The sequence below is a fragment of the Phocoena phocoena genome, chromosome 13 (assembly GCF_963924675.1).
Source record: "Phocoena phocoena chromosome 13, mPhoPho1.1, whole genome shotgun sequence".
Taxonomy (NCBI): Eukaryota; Metazoa; Chordata; class Mammalia; order Artiodactyla; family Phocoenidae; genus Phocoena; species Phocoena phocoena.
In genome coordinates this window covers 45409037-45431510 of record NC_089231.1, presented here as the reverse complement: position 1 = coordinate 45431510, position 22474 = coordinate 45409037, and positions in this window count along the sequence as shown.

Sequence of the window (22474 nt, the reverse complement as noted above, 5' to 3'; positions counted from 1 at the left end):
AAAGGCATGGAGGAAGCTTAACTGCATTTTACTAAGTGAAAGAAGCCAATCTGAAAAGGCTCCATACTGTAGAATTCTAACTATATGACATTCTGCGAAAGGCAAAACTATGGATACAATAAAAAAGATCCGTGGTTGCCAGGGAACTTTGGGGGTAGAAAGGAATAGGCAGAGCACACAGATTTTTAGGGCAGTGAAAATACTCTCTATGATATTAAAATGATGGATACATGTCGCTATATATCTGTCAAAACCCATAGAGTATACAACACCAAAAGTGAATCTTAATGTAAACTATGGACTTTGAGTGATTATGTTGTGTCAATTTAAGTTCATCCTGGGTAAAAAAATGCACCATTTTGATGAGTGATATTCTAACAGAGGAGGGTAGGCATGTATGGGGAGAGGAGGTTTGTGAGAAATCTCTATACCTTCCTCTCAATTTCGTTATAAACCTAAAATTACTCTAAAAAATAGTTTTTTAAAAAAACACTGCTACATTATATGAATGAAAACACAATTACAACATATGAATTGGGCATATTCTACAAGTTCAGCTGTCTTTTAAATGGTAGTACGTGTACAAACAATTCCAAGCAGTATAAGGCACTGAAGTTAATATTAATAACCAATCTATTAAAGCCTTAATATATTAATAAGTTTTGTTTTGACCCAATATATTATTACTATTATGATCTAAACAGTTATATTTTAGATCAATAATGAATATTATGAATAAATGATTTTACTTTGCCTTCACTGATTCCTTCTATGACACTCTTCCTTTCTTGATGTAGATCCAAGTTTCTGACTATATCATTTCCTTCTGCCTGAAGACTTTCTATTAACATTTCTTGCAGGGCAGATCTGCTAGAAATGCATTCCCTCAGTGTTCAGTATAATTTTGCTGGATACAAGAATTCCAGGATGATGGTTTTGTTTTCTGACCTTTATATATTCCACTCAACTCTCTCACTGTGTGCTTTATAGAGAAGTCCAATGTAATTCTTATACTTGTACGTTGTCTCATTCCCTCCTGGCACCCTTCAGGCTATTTTCAAAATTTTATCTTTGTTTTCAATATTGTTCAGTTTAATATGATATGCCTGAAGGTACAGAAATTTTGGTATTTATTCTGCCTGAATTTCCTGTATTTGTGGCTTTGTGTTTGTCATTAATTTTGAAATTTTTTTGCAAATATTACTTCAATTTCTTCTGTTCTAGTCTTATTCTTTTCCTTCTGGTATTCCAATTATGCATGTTACACCTTTTGAAATTGTCCCACAGTTGTTGGATATTCAGCGCTCTTTTTTTCTTGTTACATTTCAGTTGTGGGCATTTCCACTGACATATCTTCAAGCTCCCTTTTCTCAGCTATGTCCATTCTACTGATAAGCCTATCAAAAGTATCCTTCATTTTCATTACAGTGTAGCATTTCTTTTTTTTTTTTTAGACTTTGAATATCTTTGCTTATATTACCCATCTGTTCTTACATGTTGTCTACTGTTTCTTCATTAGACCCTTTAACTTTCAGAAGTGTTTCTCCTATATATAGCTTTCTCCCCACTGCCACTTACTTGCTTCCCTAGCTATATTATCTCCAATCTACGTCCTTGAAGTCCTCACACCTTTTAACTGAAATTTTTCTCCTTAGGTGAGACATGAAAGCTGGAAGAATCTGGAGTAAGCAGAAATTACCTTCCACTAGCTAAGATAAGACTGTCAAAATTCCTTCCCATGGAATGTAGGACTTTGTTACATGAGTACCTTGTTAGGTTCTTGGAGGTAAGTCTCACAAAAGTTATGGGGTTTCCTTAAATCTGTACCCTCCAGGATTTTTTCACTCTTATGCTAGTCCACAGCCAGCAGACTCTGCCAATTTACCAAAATGCCAATTAAATATTCCTACCAGCTTATGTCTCTAGCAGCTTTTGTTCCATGTAAACACATCTTGGTTTTATCTCTCTGAATGCCCCCGTCTCTTCCAATTTTGGGTGATAGTTTTCTCTGTGTCTTTAGTTCCCTGATAGGCCCAAGAAAAAACTGTAAATTTTTCAGTTTGTCCAGATTTTTCTTATAGTCAGAAAAGGAGTGACCACCACCTATCTGTTTACATGCTGGAGCTGAAACTAATAGCCCCTGCTAATATTTTTAGTGACTTTTAACACTGTAAAGAATATGCATTGTAATGACATATTTCTAATAAACAATCTCCTGTAGCACCACAGTCCTGTAACAGGCAATTAATTTTCCCTAGGTAATTCATACCATAAATTATTTCTTCATGGTTTAGACTTAATCTCCTGTGCTTGCTGCTTCCGGTAATATCTAAAGTTCGTGTCCAGGACTTTTGTCATAAACTTAGACTGGGAGGTAGAGTTAACAGAAAATATTATACATCATGTATTTTGCCATGTGGTATACAACCAATACAGAACATAAATTCTAGGGAATCTCATTTTGCAAATGTATCAACACTTTTGATATAAGCATGTATGCATATATATATATATATATATATATATATATATACAAATGGTGTGTGTGTGTGCATGTATATATATATATATCAGATATATGGTATATGATATACAAATATATAGTTATTATTATTCTTGTGTGGTAATGCAAGATCTTGAGGTGCATTCACTTTGTGATCTGCCTCCTGAACTTGGACTTTCTGGGTACTTTATGCCAAGAGCCTGGTTCTTGGAAAACCCACTGGGAATATATTTTGAGGTCCACTTTTGTTCAGTTATCTGGTCTTACCTTGTAGATCCTAGCTCAAGCTGTATTTCTCTACAAAAGGATATAAAGTTTTTCCTTCTTACTTTTCATGAAGCAGCTAGCTGGCTGTAATTAGTGCCTGTTTATTCTACTCTCCAGCATAAACACACTGAATACTGTGACCTTACCAATGTCATGGGTATAGTGGAAATTAACCCCTTAAGTGATCAAAGCCAACTTGTCTCAGATTTTATTCTCTTACTTTCCTCTAATTTCTCTCATTCGGAGAGTTGCTTTCCTTCATTAGTTACAAATTCAGTTATTTGGCTCCCCTATGCCTCTGTCTCCCACTATGTACTTATGGAATGATAGGATCAAACTTACATTATTCTTTAATATTCTATAATAACAGCAAATATAGAAAGGAAAGTAGGTATGAGGAAAGATATGGTGACTAAAAACAAAAATAGAAAGTTGGTAAAGATAACTTTATAACTCTTGTGCAAAAGATACATGTAAATGAGGATTTTTAAATATTTCCTGGAGTGTTAATAATACACACACACATACATATATAACTATTGCTAAACGCTGCATTTTTTCATGTTTCACTCTTTGGAATTATCTACTTCTTACTTACTGCTTTCTCCTGACATGATATAACTTTAATTACCATTATTATTCATAACTTTAAGTGCCATTTAGAAGTTATTATCCCAAGAGCACAAACCTAGAATGCAGTTCATGATATAATCTGAGTACCAGACATTTTAATTAACTGCCTACTTGACACACCTATATGGATACTATATAAGTATTTTTAACTCAAAATGTTAAAACGTGATTGCATCCTAACTAAGGGGAAAAAATACAAAGCCAAGTAAAAACAACACACACACACATAAAGGAAACAAATATGCTAATGTTCTTCGTTTCAAGGGATAGTAACATTATTTGCCCAACTGCAAAAGGCAGAAATTTGTGGGTTTTTCTTGGGTCCTTTCCCCCATATCTCCATATTTGACCAGCCACTGTGTTTTATAGACTTGACTTTTAAGTAATCTTTACTTCATTCCATTCCTACTATACCAAGTTTCCATAATATCTTGTCTAAAGAATCTTCAACAGTTGCTCATTGTTCTTCATTGAAATCCAAACCTTGTAACTGAACATGAAGAGCCTGTAGAATCTAAATATTGCCAACTTTATAGTACTTAAATTGTACCATTTTCTCCTTTGTTTTCTTCTTTCTGATTAAATTACCCTTGTCTTGCTCCTTTAATGACTAAACTATTTTCTGTTTTGGATCCTTACTAGAAGCCATTCCCTCTTTTAGAATATTCTTCCTCTTTTTCAGTTAATTCAGTCTAAATTATTCACAGCTTACCTAAAACAACTTTCTCATAAAAAGTTCCATTGAACATTTAGTCTTGATGTGGCCCTCTTCTTATATGCCAACATAGCACCCTGTTAGTATTCACCACAATTGTTTTAAAAAACTGATTATGTATACAGTTATGTAATATCTGTATCCCTATTGTAATTCCTTTCCAAGAGAGCAGGGATTATATATTTCTTTTTCATTGGCTTAATGTTAGTAAATAGCATAGTCTTGGCTCATAATAGGTACTCTATTAATATTTCTTAAACAAATGACAGTGATTTTACTAAAACAAATTTTATAATTTATTTTTCTGTAGACAATTGCTGACACATACTGAAATGTCATACATTTTAGCCAGGATCCTAGTAATTAGATACAGGATGATGAAACTTTAAGTGATTTAGAATAGCTATATAGGGTTTGCAGTATACCAGTGGTAATAAACAAAATAAATTGTATTTATATGCCAAAGTCATTTTAATCAGCACTGAAAGGTATATTAAGATTTGCTTATGTTTATGCAGAAACATATAAGCTAAGGAAAAACAATCATATAAATATATGTAATTGTATATTTATAATTCAGTGCATCATATTTTATACAATATATTCATATGCCCATAAAGTATAAATAAAACATATGTGAATAAACATATATGAACTAATGATACATTATTATATAAATATGTTATATTTCAAATATATATATTTATATTACACAAGTTATATTTTACTATACTTTATAATATATAACATGTGTAATATAAATTTTGTTATATAAATTAATATATACATTTATGTAGAACTTATATGGTAGCTTGAGAATGTATTATACATATTTAACAAATTTTCCTATTTTTATTAAATATGATTTATTCTAGTTTCTTTGAGCATCTCTTTGAAAATCATACACATTACTGCTTTTCTCTAGTTCTCTTATTTCCATTCTGAAGTTTAAAAAAACATTTGATTTTTAAGATAATGATTTAAAGTCATTTTATGACATCTTAAATTAAATTTTAATTTGACAAGAAAGAAAAAAAATATTTAAGCCCCCTAAAACTCTTTAAATCTAATATTTTCAACTATATTGGTGCATTTAATTCTGTTTTTAACCCTTAATATTACAAATCTACACATATAAGACATACCTGATTTTTAGCTGACACCACTTTCAGAAATACTGCTTCAAAGGTTTTAAATCTCCAAGAATAAAAGTAAACTTCTCAAGAAGCACTACTAGAGAATATCTGGGATTGTATCTTTTGAGTTTTTGAATTAGGCTCCCATTGAACTTTCATAAATGCTTGATTTCAGGCCTCATTTTCTGAACTCATTTTTTTCCCTGAGAAATGAAAAGCCACTGAACTATCATTCGAACAAAAATCTGATCTTTTAGTTGCTTCTTAGTGAAAGCAGAAAAGGTTAATATCACATTTCTTCATGCTTTCCTCTGGATATCATTTATTCCACTTTCTTCAGTCATCTCTGTGAGATCCTTAAATTATTACTGCTTATTTCTAGTTCTCTTATTTTGAATAAAAATTCTAAGTAAATGCTTGATTTTTAAAATTATTTTCTGAGATCTTATGCTAAATTTCAATAAGATGAGAAAGAGTAAATCTACATGAGCAAAAAGTGACATGCACTAATTTTAAATAATGGAGAAATTCTAATCTGAAGTAGTTACACACAAGTCTAAGTCATAGCATTTCTTTTAAAACACATGGTTTAATTCATATTAACTGTAATTAGTAACAAATGGTTTATCAACTAATTGTCAAGATAGCATTCAGCCAGCTCAAATAAATTTTAAAATGTTAATCTTAATTCAAATTAAAGGAGATTGAGAAATGATTTTAACAATTATTTGAAATTAGTTTGTTTTCTTAGGCAGCAAATCACTCTTACTCTTTCCATTGAGGAATTCTCAATGGAATGCTTGCTCTACAAGAAGTAAGCCTACATGTGAGGAATCCACCTACATTGAAATGATAAGGCTGCTGCTGTAACAAATACCTAAAAATACGGAGGTGACTTTGGAATGGGGCAGTGGGAGTAGGCTGAGAGAATTTTGAGAAGCATAGCAGTAAAAACCTGCACTGCCTTGAATAGACTATAAGAAGAAATATGCTAAAGTACTACTAGTAAGGGCTCTGAAGGAAGTGAGAAAAATGCTACTGGAAATGGTAGGAAATAGGATTCTTGTTATATAGTTTCAGAATGCTTAGCAAAATTGTGTACTGGAGTTATGTGGAAAGCAGAACTTGTAAGCAATGAATATGGTTATTTAACTCAGAAGATTTTCAAAATGTTGAAGATACTACGTACAGACAGTACTTACAGTAAAATGGGAGAGAAGGAAGATTAAATTGAGGGAAGACTTGTTAAACAAAAATGAACTGGCTCGAGGAGAAGATGGCGGAAGAGCAAGATGGGGAGATCACCTTCCTCCCCACAAATATATCAGAAATACATCTAAACGTGGAACAACTCCTACAGAACACATACTGAACGATGGCAGAAGATTTCAGACCTCCCAAAAGGCAAGAAACTCCCCCACGTACCTGGGTAGGGCAAAAGAAAAAAGAAAAAACAGAGACAAAAGAATAGGGACAGGACCCGCACCAGTGGGAGGGAGCTGTGAATGAGGAAAGGTTTCCACACACTAGGAAGCCCCTTAGAGGGCAGAGACTGTGGGTGTCGGAGGGGGGAGCTTCGGGGCCGCAGAGGAGAGCGCAGCAACAGGGGTGTGGAGGGCAAAGCAGAGAGATTCCCGCAGGGAGGATCTGTGCAGGCCAGCCCTCGCCAGCCCTCACCAGCCCGAGAGGCTTGTCTGCTCAATCGCCAGGGTGGGTGGGGCTGGGAGCTGAGGCTCGGACTTCAGTCAGGTCAGATCGCAGGGAGAGGACTGGAGTTGGCGGCGTGAACACAGCCTGAAGGGGGCTAGTGCACCACAGCTAGCTGGGAGGTAGTCCGGGAAAAAGTCTGGAGCTGCCAAAGAGGCAAGAGACTTTTTCTTCCCTCTTAGTTTCTTGGTGCAGGAAGAGAGGGGATTAAGAGCGCTGCTTAAAGGAGCTCCAGAGACGGGCGCGAGCCACAGCTATCAGTGCGGACCCCAGAGATGGGCATGAGACGCTAAGGCTGCTGCTGCCGCCACCAAGAAGCCTGTGTGCAAGCGCAGGTCACTATCCACACTCCTCTCCTGGGAGCCTGTGCAGCCCGCCACTGCCAGGGTCCCGTGACCCAGGGACAACTTCCCCGGGAGAACGTATGGCATGCTTCAGGCTGGTGCAACGTCACACTGGCCTCTGCCGCCGCAGGCTCACCCTGCACTGCGTGCCCCTCCCTCCCCCAGGCCTGAGTGAGCCAGAGCCTCTGAATCAGCTGCTCCTTTACCCCTGTCCTGTCTAAGCAAAGAACAGACGCCCTCAGGTGACCTACATGCAGAGGCGGGGCCAAATCCAAAGCTGAACCCCAGGAGTTGTGCGAACAAAGAAGAGAAAGGGAAATCTCTCCCAGTAGCCTCAGAAGCAGTGGATTAAAGCTCCACAATCAACTTGATGTACCCTGCATTTGTGGAATACCTGAATAGACAACGAATCATCCCAAATTGAGGAGGTGGACTTTGGGAGCAAGATATATTATTTCTTCCCCTTTTCCTCTTTTTGTGAGTGTGTATGTGTATGCTTCTGTGTGACATTTTCTCTGTATAGCTTTGCTTTCACCATTTGTCCTAGGATTCTCTCAGTCCGTTCCTCTTTTTAACTTTTAAAAATTTTTTTCATAATAATTATTTTTTATTTTATTAACTTTGTTTTATTTTATCCTACTTTATTTGATTTTATTTGATTTTATCCTCTTTCTTTCATTCTTTCTTTCCTTCTTTCTTTCCATTTTCTCTCCCTTTTATTCTGAGCCGTGCGGATGAAAGGCTCTTGGTGCTCCAGCCAGGTATCAGGTCTGTGCCTCTGAGGTGGGAGAGCCAACTTCAGGACACTGGTCCACAAGAGACCTCCCAGCTCCACGTAATATCACACAGCAAAAATCTCCCAGAGATCTCCATCTCAAAACCAACACCCAGCTTCACTCAATGACCAGCAAGCTACAGTGCTGGACACCCTATGCCAAACAACTAGCAAGACAGGAACACAGCCCCATCCATTAGCAGAGAGGCTGCCTAAAATCATAATAAGGCCACAGACACCCCAAAACACACCACCAGACGTAGACCTGCCCACCAGAAAAACAATATCCAGCCTCATCCGCCAGAACACAGGCACTAGTCCCCTCCACCAGGAAGCCTACACAACCCACTGAAACAACCTTAGCCACTGGGGACAGACACCAAAAACAATGGGAACTACGAGCCTGCAGCCGGCAAAAAGGAGACCCCAAACACAGTAAGATAAGCAAAATGAGAAGACAGAAAAACACACAGCAGATGAAGGAGCAAGGTAAAAACCCACGAGACCTAACAAATGAAGAGGAAATAGGCAGTCTACCTGAAAAAGATTTCAGAATAATGATAGTAAAGATGATCCAAAATCTTGTAAATATAATAGACAAAATGCAAAAAACATTTAACAAGGACCTAGAAGAACTAAAGAGGAAACAAGCAATGATGACCAACACAATTAATGAAATTAAAAATACTCCAGAAGGGATCAATAGCAGAATAACTGAGGCAGAAGAACGGATAAGTGACCTGGAAGATAAAATAGTGGAAATAACTACTGCAGAGCAGAATAAAGAAAAAAGAATGAAAAGAACTGAGGACACACTCAGGGACCTCGGGGACAACACTAAATGCAACAACATTCAAATTATAGGGGCCCCAGAAGAAGAAGAGAAAAAGAAAGGGACTGAGAAAATATTTGAAGAGATTATAGTTGAAAACTTCCCTAATATGGGAAAGGAAATAGTTAATCAAGTCCAGGAAGCACAAAGAGTCCTATACAGGATAAATCCAAGGAGAAACATGCCAAGACACATTAATCAAACTGTCAAAAATTAAATACAAAGAAAACATATTAAAAGCAGCAAGGGAAAAACAACAAATAACACACAAGGGAATCCCCATAAGGTTAACAGCTGATCTTTCAGCAGAAACTCTGCAAGCCAGAAGGGACTGGCAGGACATATTTAAAGTGATGAAGGAGAAAAACCTGCAACCAAGATTACTCTACCCAGCAAGGATCTCATTCAGATTTGATGGAGAAATTAAAACCTTTACAGACAAGCAAAAGCTGAGAGAGTTCAGCACCACCAAACCAACTTTACAACAAATGCTGAAGGAACTTCTCTAGGCAAGAAACACAAGAGAAGGAAAAGACCTACAATAACAAACCCAAAACAATTAAGAAAATGGGAATAGGAACGTATATATCGATAATTACCTTAAATGTAAATGTACTAAATGCTCCCACCAAAAGACACAGACTGGCTGAATGGATACAAAAACAAGATCCATATATATGCTGTCTAAAAGAGACCCACTTCAGACCTAGGGACACATTTGGACTGAAAGTGAGGGGATGGAAAAAGATATTCCATGCAAATGGAAATCAAAAGACAGCTGGAGTAGCAATTCTCATATCAGACAAAATAGACTTTAAAATAAAGACTATTAGAAGAGACAAAGGAGGAAACTACATAATGATCAAGGGATCAGTCCAAGAAGAGGATATAACAATTGTAAATATTTATGCACCCAACATAGGAGCAACTCAATACATAAGGCAAATATTAACAACTGTAAATATTTATGCACCCAACATAGGAGCAACTCAATACATAAGGCAAATATTAACAGCCATAAAAGGGAAAATCGACAGTAACACAGCCATAGTAGGGGACTTTAACACCCCACTTCCACCAATGGACAGATTATCCAAAATGAAAATAAATAAGGAAACACAAGCTTTAAATGATACATTAAACAAGATGGACTTAACTGATATTTATAGGACATTCCATCCAAAACCAACAGAATACATATATTTCTCACGTGCTCATGGAACATTCTCCAGGATAGATCATATCTTGGGTCACAAATCAAGTCTTGGTAAATTTAAGAAAATTGAAATCATATCAAGTATCTTTTCCAACCACAACGCTATGAGACTAGATATCAATTACAGGAAAAGATCTGTAAAAAATACAAACACATGGAGGCTAAACAATGCACTACTTAATAACCAAGAGATCACTGAAGAAATCAAAGAGGAAGTCAAAAAATACTTAGAGACGAAAGATAATGAAAAAATGAGGACCCAAAACCTATGGGATGCAGCAAAAGCAGTTCTAAGAGGGAAGTTTATAGGAATACAATCCTACCCTTAAGAAGCAGGAAATATCTCAAATAAACAACCTAACCTTGCACCTCAAACAATTAGAGAAAGAAGAACAAAAAAACCCCAACGTTAGCAGAAGGAAAGAAATCATAAAGATCAGATCAGAAATAAATGAAAAAGAAATGAAGGAAATGATAGCAAAGATCAATAAAACTAAAAACTTGTTTTTTGAGAAGATAAACAAAATAGATAAACCATTAGCCAGACTCATCAAGAAAAAAAGGGAGAAGACTCAAATCAATAGAATTAGAAATGAAAAAGAAGTAACAACTGACACTGCAGAAATACAAAGGATCATGAGAGATTACTACAAGCAACTCTATGCCAATAAAATGGACAACATGGAAGAATTGGACAAATTCTTAGAAAAGCACAATCTGCCGAGACTAAACCAGGAAGAAACAGAAAATATGAACAGACCAACCAAAAGCACTGAAATTGAAACTGTGATTTAAAATCTTCCAACAGGGCTTCCCTGGTGGCACAGTGGCTGAGAGTCCGCCTACCAAGACAGGGGACACGGGTTCGTGCCATGGTCCAGGAGGATCCCACATGCCACGGAGAGGCTGGGCCCGGGAGCCATGGCCGCTGAGCCTGCACAACCGGAGCCTGTGTTCCACAACGGGAGGGGCCACAACAGTGAGAGATCCGCGTACCGCAAAAAAAAAAAAAAAAAAGAAAGAAAATCTTCCAGCAAACAAAAGCCCAGGACCAGATGGCTTCACAGGCGAATTCTATGAAACATTTAGAGAAGAGCTAACACCTATCCTTCTCAAACTCAAATAGATCAGAGGGAGGAACACTCCCAAACTCATTCTACGAGGCCACCATCACCCTGATACCAAAACCAGACAAAGATGTCACAAAGAAAGAAAACTACAGGCCAATATCACTGATGAACATAGATGCAATTCAACAAAATGCTAGCAGACAGAATCCAACAGCACATTAAAAGGATCATACACCATGATCAAGTGGGGTTTATTCCAGGAATGAAAGGATTCTTCAATATACGCAAATCAATCAACGTGATACACCATATTAACAAATTGAAGGAGGAAAAGCATATGATCATCTCAATAGATGCAGAGAAAGCTTTTAACAAAATTCAACACCCATTTATGATAAAAACCCTGCACAAAGTAGGCACAGAGGGAACCTTCCTCGACATAATAAAGGCCATATATGACAAACACCCAGCCAACATCGTCCTCAATGGTGAAAAACTGAAACCATTTCCACTAAGATTAGGAACAAGTCAAGGTTGCCCTCTCTCATCACTATTATTCAACACAGTTTTGGAAGTTTTAGCCACAGCAATCAGAGAAGAGAAAGAAATAAAAGGAATCCAAATCAGAAAAGAAGAAGTAAAGCTGTCACTGTTTTCAGATGACATGATACTATACTTAGAGAATCCTAAAGATGCTACCAGAAAACTACTAGAGCTAATCAATGAATTTGGTAAACTAGCAGGATACAAAATTAATGCACAGAAATCTCTGGCATTCCTATACACTAATGAAAAATCTGAAAGTGAAATAAAGAAAACACTCCCATTTACCACTGCAACAAAAAGAACACAATATCTAGGTATAAATCTACCTAAGGAGACAAAAGAACTGTATGCAGAAAATTATAAGACACTGATGAAAGAAATTAAAGATGATACAAATAGATGGAGAGATATATACCATGTTCTTGGATGGGAAGAATCAACATTGTGAAAATGACTCTACTACCCAAAGAAATCTACAGATTCAATGCAATCCCTATCAAACTACCACTGGCATTTTTCGCAGAACTAGAACAAAAAATTTCACAATTTGTATGGAAACACAAAAAAACCCAAATAGCCAAAGCAGTACTGAGAACGAAAAATGGAGCTGGAGGAATCAGGCTCCCTGACTTCAGACTATACTACAAAGCTACAATAATCAAGACAGTATGGTACTGGCACAAAAACAGAAAGATAGATCAATGGAACAGGATAGAAAGCCCAGAGATAAACCCACGCACATATGGACACCTTATCTTTGATAAAAGAGGCAAGAATATACAGTGGAGAAAAGACAGCCTCTTCAATAAGTGGTGCTGGGAAAACTGGTCAGGTACATGTAAAAGTATGAAATTAGAATACTTTAACACCACACACAAAAATAAACTCAAAATGGATTAAAGACCTAAATGTAAGGCCAGACACTCTCAAACTCTTAGAGGAGAACATAGGCAGAACACTCTATGACATAAATCACAGAAAGATCCTTTTTGACCCACCTCCTAGAGAAATGGAAATTAAAACAAAAATAAACAAATGGGACCTAATGAAACTTCAAAGCTTTTGCACAGCAAACAAGACCATAAACAAGACCAAAAGACAACCCTCAGAATGGGAGAAAATATTTGCAAATGAAGCAACTGACAAAGGATTAATCTCCAAAATTTACAAGCAGTTCATGCAGCTCAATAACAAAAAAACAAACAACCCAATCCAAAAATGGGCTGAAGACCTAAACAGACATTTATCCAAAGAAGATATACAGATTGCCAACAAACACATGAAAGAATGCTCAACATCATCAATCATTAGAGAAATGCAAATCAAAACTACAATGAGATATCATCTCACACCGGTCAGAATGCCTATCATCAAAAAAATTTAGAGGGATTCCCTGGTGGCGCAGTGGTTGAGACTCTGCCTGCCGATGCAGGGGACAGGGGTTCGTGCCCCGGTCCGGGAAGATCCTACGTGCCACGGAGCGGCTGCGTCCGTGAGCCATGGCCGCTGAGCCTGTGCGTGCAGAGCCTGTGCTCTGCAACGGGAGAGGCCACAACAGTGAGAGGCTCGGGTACCGCAAAAAAAAAAAAAAATCTAGAAACAATAAATACTGGAGAGGGTGTGGAGAAAGGGGAACACTCTTGCACTGTTGGTGGGAATGCAGACTGATACAGCCACTATGGAGAACAGTATGGAGGGCCTTAAAAAGCTAAAAATAGAATTACCATACGACCCAGCAATCTCACTACTGGGCATATACCCTGAGAAAACCATAATTCAAAAAGAGTCATGTATCAAAATGTTCATTGCAGCTCTATTTACAATAGCCAGGACATGGAAGCAACCTAAGTGTCCATCAACAGATGAATGGATAAAGAAGCTGTGGCACATATACACAATGGAATATTATTCAGCCATAAAAAAAAATGAAATTGAGTTATTTGTAGTGAAGTGGATGGACCTAGAGTCTGTCATACAGAGTGAAGTAAGTCAGAAAGAGAAAAACAAATACCGTACGCTAACACGTATATATGGAATATAAGAAAAAAAATGGTTATGAAGAACCTAGGGGTAAGACGGGAATAAAGACACAGACCTACTACAGAATGAACTTGAGGACATTGAAAGAGGGAAGGGTAAACAGTGACAAAGTGAGAGAGTGTCGTGGACATATATATGCTACGAAACGTAAAATAGATAGCTAGTGGGAAGCAGCTGCATAGCACAGGGAGATCAGCTCGGTGGTTTGTGACCACCTAGTGGGGTCGGATAGGGAGGGTGGAGGGAGGGAGACGCAAGAGGGAAGAGATATGGGAACATATGTATATGTATAACTGATTCATTTTGTTATAAAGCAGAAACTAACACACCATTGTAAAGCAATTATACTCCAATAACGATGTTAAAAAAAAAAAAAAAGAACCAGAACATTATGATTTGGGAAATTCTCAGCCCATCCAGATGGCAAAACATACTAAAATTAAGAAATTGCTTCAGAAAGTGTGACACAGAGGAAAGGCTGAGGGTGTGGTGGTATAAAGTTTCATTCATACATCAGAAATATCAATAGATCAAAGTACTCAGTCTCACAGAAGGCTCTTCAGAGACTCACAGATCACCTCAATCAGATTAGAGGCTCTCTAGACATTTTAAGGTTCTTTTTTGTCCATCACCCATTTCAGCAGAAGCCAAAAGTAGTAAACGGATTATTTCAGAAAGATCTGTGGAGCAGCCTTTTTCTAATGGAGTGATTCCCTGTTAAATCCATGCAAAACCCACAAGTTTCTTGAGAACTGTGTATTAGCAGAAACTCTGCCAGTTTAGATTGAAATTAAGAGGACAGGAAGAATAATTTAAAAAAGAAGACTGCCTGACCCCCAAACTTCTACTGACAGAGAGCAGTATGATGAAACTCAGCTGCAAACATGTGCCAACTTTCATGCAAATGGAAGCATGCCTCAGAGGGTGAAACCAAGAGCCCAGAATATTGAATTCAGAGGTAGGAGCGTAAAAATGAGAGTCAGGGAGGACTTTTTCCAAGCCTGGAACCATAATGAAGCTTGCCTGGATGGATTTAAAAATGGCTTTGGATCAGTGACTCCTTTTTCCTTGCTTTTCTCCCAGTTTTGAATTTAAATGTCTATAATTGTTATTTTATGTTTGCCTTGCCTTGAATGTTTAGTGTTTTGAACAGATAACTTGTTCCATTAGCTTCACAGGCCTGCAGATGGTGAAGGATTGTGCCTGGGACCCTCATGTGCACCTGTTTTATATGACTTAGATGATGAGCTTTGGGACCTATGAGCTGATGAGATTTAGATGAGATTTGGGAGGTTTTGAATTGATGAAATTAGGATGAAATTTTGGACTTTTAGTTAATGCTGTAATGTGACATTTTGGAACCTTGGGAAGGATTAAATAAATATGTCTTGCATTTGCTAATAATGTGGATCTCAGGGACTCGGGGACAGAGTGTGCTAGGCAGAATTTTGGCCCCATGACCTTAAGACCCTGGTGTCATGCTTGTGAATATGTTGTATTACACAGCAAAGAGGACTTTGTAGATGTAATTAAGATTACTGTATTAGTTTTCTAAGGCTGACATAACAAATTATAATAAATTTAGTGACTTAAAACAATACAAATTTATTCTGTCACAATTCTGGAGACTAGAAGTCTGAAATCAAGGTTTTGGCAGGACTAAGCTCCCATGAAGGCTCTAGGGAAGAATCCTTTCTTGCCTCCTTCCTAGGTTCTGGTGGTTGTTGGTGATCCTTGGTGTTCTTTGACTTGCAGCTGCCTCCATGCAATCTCTGGTTGTCATATGGCTTTCTTTCTGTGTCCGTCTACATCTTATAAGTACTTCTACTCATCTTACAAGGACCCCAGTCATACTGGAATTAGAACCCACCCCCTCCTAATTCAGTATTATCTCATCTTAACTCTCCTAATTATGTCTTCAAAGGTCCTATTTCCAAATAAGGTCACATTCTGAAATTCTGGGAGGGATATCATTCAAAACAGTACAGTTACTAATTAGTTGATTTTAAAATAAGGAGCTTCCCCTGGATTATCTGGGTGAGCCCAATATAATCACATAAACTCATAAAAGTAGAGCTTTCTCCCAGTTGAGAGCAAAAGAGAGTTAGAGGGATTTAGCAGAAGGGAAAGTTAGAGATTCCAAGTGACTCTGCTAGTATAGGGACACATGGAAGGTATGAGAAAGAAATTTATTCTTCCAAAAACCTGGAATAAGCTTGAAAGTGAATTGTCTCTTGAAGCCTCCAAATAAGAGTTCAAGCCATCTGACATGTTGATTTTGGCCTTGTAAAACCTTTAGAAGAGTATTGATCAAGGCTGCATGGAAGTCTGACTTATCGGACAGTGAGATTAGTAAATGCCTGTGCTTTATACTGCTAAATTTGTGATAATTTTTTACAGTAGCAATGTAAAACTAATACACTTTTCTTCACAGAATTTTTCTAAATAAACAATGCATTAAAGATGGCCATAAAGTCTGTGCTATTCTTTCCACTGAGAAACTTTTAATGGAATGCTCATTCTGAGGGAAATAGCCTCCGTGGTAGAAGTCTACATTGAAGTGACCACACTGTAAAATACCAAAACCATGTAGAGAGACCCTGGTGGATGAGACAGTGTGTGAAAAGACAGGCCAAGGAGCCTCGAGGAGTCAGAAATGTGAAAGAAGGAGCCACCTTGGAAGTGAGGCTTCATCCTCAGTTACCCCAGCTGATACCAGGTAGATCTGTGATGTACCTCATAGCTGAGCCTTCCTGAATTCCTGATTTAGAAAATTCCAAGCAAAATAATAGGTTGCTTAAGCCACTAACTTTGGGAATAGTTTGTTATGCAGTAATAGATAACCAGAACACACTCTATTTTCCCAGACAACTAACAGTTACCTGAGGCTCTGCTCATGGTCTGTACTATACTTTTACATAACATTATCCATTGGTGCCTACCTGTTACTTTTTCTCAGAGGTCTACATTATCTGAAGTTACTAAGTTAGCTTCCACTTATACAAAATCTCTTTAATACTTGTGAGAAGCTAATGCTTCATAATTCTGGCATTTTTGCAAATCTTCTGACAAATGGTACTAAAAGAATGATTGTATAACAGGCAGTTTTAGAAATTAGAGATAGTATCTCCCTAAAGACAGAGACATTGGGAATACTTTAAGCCAGGAAGGCTCTACCCTCCTCTCCCTAGAAACATTTGCTTACTTTCCAGGGTAATAAATGTAGAGACAGCTTTCTCTTCTGCTCTGGAGGAAATTTGCTTAATATGCAATTTCTCTAGAGAGGAGGGTGGGCAGAAGTGCCAGCTGCCTTTTATAAACTCAGAGTCTTCTAACCTCAGAGTTCCTTTCCTGTGGTGCAACCTACTACACATGCAGGGCAGTACCTGGCTCTCATCATGCTGCCCCATGGGGCTTGGGGCTTGGGGAATTGATACAAAGGTACTACTCTGGCTACTTCATTTTTCTATGAGTAATAAACTGCCTGCCTTTATGATCTAGGAAGCCTCCTGTCTTCGGTCAGAAAACATATATGAAACTGTGCAGGCTAACTAGCTGAAAGGAAAGAAGAGTAACACCTTATACCTTTCACAGTCTCTGACTTAATGGCAATGTAACCCAGTCTACTATCAATAACAAAGTTGATATATTTCTAATTATACTAATCACATACATTCTGACTCACCCTTAAATCTCTTTTCCTCATAACAGAGTAAACTTATAAAAATAAAGAAAAAAGACTAAAATTTCAACATCCTGTTTAATATTTTTCATTAAGGAAAACCATGATCCTAAAGTATATCACTCAGCCCCTACCTCTACCTGCCTATTGATGATCATCGTACAGTATAACTCTCGTCGCCCTCCATCCATCCATCATAGTGGTGCTTTTCAGTTCTTGGTTTACAGAATCCTCCCCGCCATCTACCCAAGACCCAAGTTCTTTCATAAGCTGATATCACCTTGGAATGCTCCTTCCTCCTCTACCTCCTTAATTTATTTAAATGTACTCATCAAAAGTTTCTTAAATTCTTCTCATCATTATGGTCTCCTTCATCACGTCTTCAGGGAAGCATTACTGATCCCTAAAAAGTGTACAGATTCTTATTATTTACGTTCACCAGTTTATGTCTTTTATAGAACTTACCATGGTTGTGATTTTACATTTAATTCTGTGATGATTTGGTTTCTTTCTCGCTTCAGTAGACACTATCAAAGCCAGAACACCGTCTCTTTTTATCACTGTTTTAGCTCTACCACAAACTTGGCATATATTTATTGTTCTACAAAAGTCAAGTGAATGAATGAATAAGTCAATGAATGGCAACTCTCCATTAATAATATCAGGTGGGACCTCTATTATGTCCACAATCAAGTAGGTGAAACAAACAAATGCAAACAAATGCAACATACAAACATAAAGAAAAGGCACAACAAAATATTTATCATATTAGCAAACTCGTTAATATATTAGGTAGTTTAAGTGACCAGAAAACAGCAAAAAAAAAAAAAACAAAAAAAAACCTCAATGAAATATGCCTTGCTATCCCATCTCTCCACTCTGTTAGGACTTCCAGGATAAGCCTTCTCTACCAGTCAACAATACAAACCAACCAACAAAACAGCATAAAGATCTCAGGGCAGAGTAGCAGAAGACCTAAGTTGAAATTCTTTCCTATAAGCTGTATGACCTTTTCCTACTTATGCTCTACTTCCTTATTTATAAATTGTAGGTAGTGGTCCCTTTACAAGTCTGTAAGAAGGATCAAGTAATATAATACCTACCAATGTCACAAATACAGTGTCTCAAGCACACTGAGTACTCAACAGAAGTTCCTATATATGAAGTGAGATATGGAATAATTAGTTCTACTGGAGTCAGATAAAAAAAGTTCTCTCTTGATAGATGTTGGTAGTAGTGATAAAGAACATAAATATTTCCCCAGTCAACCAGGGCATCCCTCCAGAGTACTGGAAGCCAGGGTTCTATTTCTATTACCAATATGCTACCTGCCCTGGTTTCTTGATCTCTAAAATGAAAATCAATGACTAACACTTATACATTCTTCTAAGTTCAACTCTACGGAGTTGTACTCGATTATCTCCTCTATGTAAATCTATAAAAACTGAGGTCAATCAACATATTTAACATACCCTATTTATCATTCAATTTCCTCATCTTTAAAATGGGCATATAACAATAACTGTATACTTGTGAGGGTAAAATTAATTAATGCATATTGAGTACATGAAAAAAAAGTGTGGCATGTGTAAGCATTAGATACTATTAATTTTATCAATATTATTATTATTAAACATAGAGTATATGAAAGTCACTATGCAAGGTATCATGAAAAAAATATGTGTGTGTACTCTCAGTAGTTGTTCTCCAAGGTAGATAGATTTACACATTTTTGAACGCTTCTTTGAGTCAATCACAAAAAACCTTTAATTGGAAAAGTGGAAAAACCTAGTCTTCACAGTCAGAATCACAATAGCCTAAAAATAGGGCAAGAGCAGATACTTTCTAAGAAATATTTTTTTAAATTCTAAATTGATATTTCTAAGGTTTTAAATTAAATCACATGTGCGCACGCACGCACACACACACACACACACACACACACAGCATATTTTCTTCCATCTGGTATTACCTGCAATCCTGCTACTGAAATAAAAACTTAGCCTAAGGCATTCTTTTAAAATAATACTTATGTTCCTGGCCTGTCCATCCACTGGGCCGCCTGTCTACTGTACTAAAGGCCTGGATGAGTTTATTTACAGCCATAATCTTTTCTTTGGATAATAGCTAAAGCTAATGGTTTATCATTTGTACAACCTCTACAGTCTGTTTTTCCTGATTCCTTGGGGTAGCTGTTCCCTGAACCTCATCACTCTGTTGGATCTCTGAACAGACATCATCCTTAGAATCCCATTTGCACCATTTGGATCAGGTCAGGAAGAGTAATAGCTCTAATCTTCTTGGAGTGATATTATTAATCTTGAGCAGGTAGGTGAGCTCCAAGGTACTTCCTCTAACCTACACATTTAGAAAGCACGAGCTTTAGGGCTGTAATGAATAAAGCTAAAATGGAAGCCTGCAGCATGAGAGGAAATGACTGTAAGATGAAGCTGTCCTTCAGGTTTGTAATTAAACCTTGTTTACTCTGTTAAATCAAAAGCTTTGAGAAAACTAAAGAGAAGTATTAAATGTTTTTCCACGTGAAGTGAATCCAAATATTATTCTATTATTAATAGTATTCATTTTTTTAACAGAGACTCTACAAAAATCATAGCTAAATAAAGTTGAGTAGTCTAGTATTCTAAGACAATTACTGAAGCACTTGTCTTTAACTTGCTCATAGACCTGTTGCTGTAACTGATGACTAAACAAATATGTTTATAAGCCAAAAAGTATAAGCAAACTCTCTTATTTTCCTTTTCCTCTCTTTCATTCAAAAACCTCCTGCTTGCTGTTCTAAAGCCATCTCTGCTACATACAACAGAAAGTGGTGTGTCCTCTCTCTGCTATATATACCTGGCTCTCACAAAGGGGTCAATTCTCATTTGTGAATGCCTCAGATCATCTTTTTTCTTTTTTTATTTTTGTAGCTTGTGTATGTTAAACACAGATTTTGTCTTCAGATTACAGGTTTTATTTTATTTTTCCTAAGTCATACCTCCACCCCCACTAAGAAATCTTTATTTTCAATTTCCTCTTTCAGTGAGTCATCAGGGGACATGGTGCTGGAGCAGGTCCACATATATACGGTATGGTTGAAAATGTTTAAGAGTTTCAAGGTACTTCTTTTGACTAGATTTGTAGATATTTAACAGTAATTGAAAATAAATTGTTTTACCTTTCTGTTATTTTCTTCTGTCTATTTAGTTCAATGACACAAAATTATTTTGCTCATGGACAGAACTATATTTCTGTAATGTTCCTATGATTTGTTAATCCTGATGTCAGGTTTTCAGACTTACCAGCCATGCATTTTGTAAACTATAGGAAAAAAAGAATCTTGAAGACTTAGACTTTTCCCTTTGTTAGGCATGAGTATAGGTGGATAGTCTTAAAGACTGATGGAAAAATCCAATATATTCCACATAATATTAGTTGTAATAATTGTGAATGATTTAATTAGTCTCTCTATGCCTTAGTTTTCTCATCTGTAAAATGGAGATAATAATACTTATATCTTTTAAGAACCAATATAACATTTATTATATGGTAGAGTGCTTTACCTTAATCCTCCTATCAACTCTATCAGCACCACATTACATATAAGGAAACTGATGCACAGACAAGTTAATTAATTTTCCAAGGTTATACAGCCATTAAGTTTTAGAGCCAGATTAGCTCGGTGCTTTGTGACAGCCTGGAAGTGTGGGATGGGGAGAGTGGGAGGGAGGGAGACGCAAGAGGGAAGACATATGGGAACATATGTATATGTATAGCTGATTCACTTTGTTATAAAGCAGAAACTAACACACCATTGTAAAGCAATTATACCCCAATAAAGATGTTTAAAAAAAAAAAAAAAAAAGTTTTAGAGCCAGAATTCAAATCCAGAAAGTCTGGCTTCAATTCTCAAGTGCTTAAGTATGACATTATGCCGTTTACGTTCTATCACATAAGGTTCTATAGAGATAAAGTAAATTAATTCATGAAACAGTGCTTGGAACACTGAAAGGATCTTTATAAATATGAGCTATTATAATGATGGTCACAATGATTGCAGTGTTCTTATTTAAACAATAATTTTCTCATACCTATTCTGTAACAGGTATGCTATTCATTTTTCACTATTATTACTATTATTGTTATTATTATTAGTGATACTATTAGCTCCATTTTGCACAGAATATGAAGTCTCTGAGAATTTAAATTGCTCAAATACAGGGTGCAAGTGGCAGATCTAGAAAAGGAATTTTTATTAAAATAATGTGGCTTTAAAAATTGTTCACTAGATTGATCTAACAATTTTATCAATGACCTTGGAATGAAACTACCTAGTTTTAATTATATCAGAAGACTAGAATACAATTTCTAAATATTCAAAGCAGAAAAGTAATATGATTTAAGACAAGTGAACTCCAGGAAAACAAGAAAGGATAAAAATTTTTTCCAGACAAATTAAGACATAGAGATTATTAAAAAAACAAACTGGTGATAATTATCATCATAAATATGAAATATTTATAAGCTATGCAAAATGCTAGAATGCTGTAGCCAAAAAAAAAAAAAGCTAAAATAATACAAAGGAAGGAGAGGGAACATATAGAATAAAATTAGGCAATAATTTTCCTCCTGGTGTACCTCCTTATAATAAGAAAACAAGTGACTCTGGATAAGTTCTTAATACAATATCTTTAAAGTTTACATAATTAAAGTAAGGGTGCTTTGGCAAAGTTTCTGAGACTCTTAAAAAATACTGACATAGCTACATTAATATAAGAAAAGTAGATTCTAAGATTAATAGAGAGATTAGATAGATAGACAGATGATAGATACATGATGAAAAAAATGTTTAGTTAACCAGGATTGAATAACAATTTAAAATTCATAGTCCTTTTTAAAATAGTCTCAATCTACATAAAGTAGAAATTACCAAAATTACTAGGGAAAATTTACAAATCTACAAACACAACAATTTTTTTCTGATATTAGACAAGAAATTATAGAGGTC